Source organism: Sander vitreus, chromosome 13 (genome assembly GCF_031162955.1).
Source record: "Sander vitreus isolate 19-12246 chromosome 13, sanVit1, whole genome shotgun sequence".
NCBI classification, from domain to species: Eukaryota; Metazoa; Chordata; class Actinopteri; order Perciformes; family Percidae; genus Sander; species Sander vitreus.
The window spans coordinates 837215-839714 of NC_135867.1; the positions used below are offsets into that span (position 1 = coordinate 837215).

At 52.1% G+C, this 2500-nt stretch overlaps 1 protein-coding gene across 1 annotated transcript in view; it reads left to right on the top strand.

Annotated features, from left to right (window-relative positions):
* Positions 1–2500, top strand: part of LOC144528184 (Na(+)/citrate cotransporter-like) — a 26382-nt gene that overhangs the window by 18627 nt on the left and 5255 nt on the right. The gene's annotated exons all lie outside the window — the stretch shown is intronic.

Sequence of the window (2500 nt, forward strand, 5' to 3'; positions counted from 1 at the left end):
TTACCGACAATCCTTTTTACTGGTCTGAGTGCAACCCATTTAGCTACCCATGAGCATTAATACATATAGGCGGGAAGAAGTACTATAAACCAGCTTTTTATTAATTATTATTGGAGAGACGGGGTCTGGGGCTGGGTCTGTGGGACTGTTTCTGGGGGATGAGTCTGAGGGAAGAACAGGAGACAAGTGTGAGGAGAATACAGAAGACCAAGAGGTAGGTCAAATCAAAGTGGCTGGATCAAACAATCAAATGACGTGGACTGGACTGTGGGACCATAGGGCTGTGGGACCATAGGGCTGTGGGAACATAGGGCTGTGGGACCATAGGGCTGTGGGAACATAGGGCTGTGGGAACATAGGGCTGTGGGAACATAGGGCTGTGGGAACATAGGGCTGTGGGACCATAGGGCTGTGGGAACATAGGGCTGTGGGAACATAGGGCTGTGGGACTATAGGGCTGTGGGAACATAGGGCTGTGGGAACATAGGGCTGTGGGACTATAGGGCTGTGGGAACATAGGGCTGTGGGACTATAGGGCTGTGGGAACATAGGGCTGTGGGACTATAGGGCTGTGGGAACATAGGACTGTGGGAACATAGGGCTGTGGGAACATAGGGCTGTGGGAACATAGGGCTGTGGGAACATAGGGCTGTGGGAACATAGGGCTGTGGGAACATAGGGACTGTGGGAACATAGGGCTGTGGGGAACATAGGGACTGTGGGAACATAGGGCTGTGGGACCATAGGGCTGTGGGAACATAGGGCTGTGGGAACATAGGGCTGTGGGAACATAGGACTGTGGGACCCTTGGGCTGTGGGACCATTGGGCTGTGGGAACATAGGGCTGTGGGAACATAGGACTGTGGGAACATAGGGCTGTGGGAACATAGGGCTGTGGGAACATAGGGCTGTGGGAACATAGGGCTGTGGGAACATAGGGCTGTGGGAACATAGGGCTGTGGGAACATAGGGCTGTGGGACTATAGGGCTGTGGGACCATAGGGCTGTGGGAACATAGGGCTGTGGGACCATAGGGCTGTGGGAACATAGGACTGTGGGAACATAGGGCTGTGGGAACATAGGGCTGACCCCGTTCATATCATATGAAAGAATCTGGGCATCTCTGCCTGATGTAAAGCAAACCTTCCCGTGTGAAGCTGCTCGCTGTGACTGTGAGAACACGGAGAGGACTGAATAACAGCGAGGTAAAGTGATCCGTTAAAGAGAGAGCCCCAGTGACTGCTGGGAGTCTGCACACCTGCTGCGATGATGAGTCTATGAATGAGTGGATCTCTGGGGGACTTTTAGGAGCTGAATCAGAACCAGAACTACTGTCCTGTGATGATATTTTGTAACTAGGTAAAACTAAAGGTAAAAGACCCCTCTCCTCCTCTCTCTCCCTCTCCTCCTCCTCCTCTCTCTCCTCTCTCCCTCTCCTCCTCCTCTCTCCTCTCTTCCTCTCCCTCTCCTCCTCCTCTCTCTCCCTCTCCTCCTCTCTCTCCCTCTCTTCCTCTCCCTCCCCTCCTCCTCTCCCTCTCTCCCTCTCCTCCTCTCTCCCTCTCCTCCTCCTCTCTCCTCTCTCCCTCTCCTCCTCTCTCCCTCTCCTCCTCCTCTCTCCTCTCTCCCTCTCCTCCTCCTCCTCTCTCTCCCTCTCCTCCTCCTTTCTCCCTCTCCTCCTCTCTCCTCTCCCTCTCTTCCTCTCCCTCTTCTCCTCCTCTCTCTCCCTCTCCTCCTCTCTCTCCCTCTCTTCCTCTCCCTCCCCTCCTCCACTCTCCCTTTCCTCCTCCTCTCTTCCTCTCCCTCTCCTCCTCCTCTCTCTCCCTCTCTTCCTCTCTCTCCCTCTCCTCCTCTCTCTCCCTCTCTTCCTCTCCCTCTCCTCCTCTCTCTCCCTCTCCTCCTCCTCTCCCTCTCCTCCTCCTCTCTCTCCCTCTCCTCCTCCTCTCCCTCTCTCCTCTCAAAATCTGACGAAACTCTTTGTTGATCTGAAATGAAGACTTCAGTATGACAATATGAGATCATATTCTGAACGAAGCCGCCATATCCTCTGTTATAAAATCCGGGAGCAGCCAGACCCAGGTGACGCGTTCGTCCAATCAGCTGCCGGTTTTCATTTATTGGGCGACAATCCAGATTAGCGCCGCCTGCTGTTATGGAGACGTATTACGTCTCGTCTCTTCGGTGTTCTGAGGAACTTTTTGGACCGACTCGGGGAGACCGATCAGTCACACTGGCTTTCCTGCCGACGGTCGGCCGTCTGTCTTTTGGCAGGAAGATGACTTGGTACTAACCTGTCGCGTACTGTAGGAGCCCTCTTAAAGCTAATCTGACACCTCTCCATTAGTGCATGTAGAGGTACTGAGCATGTGTGTGTAATGTGTGTAATAACAACAGAGTGAAAACATTGTAATTTCCCCTTATACATTATTATTATTATTATTATTATTATTATTATTATTATTATTATTATTATTTGTAACGGAAGCAGGATAGAAAGATGTAC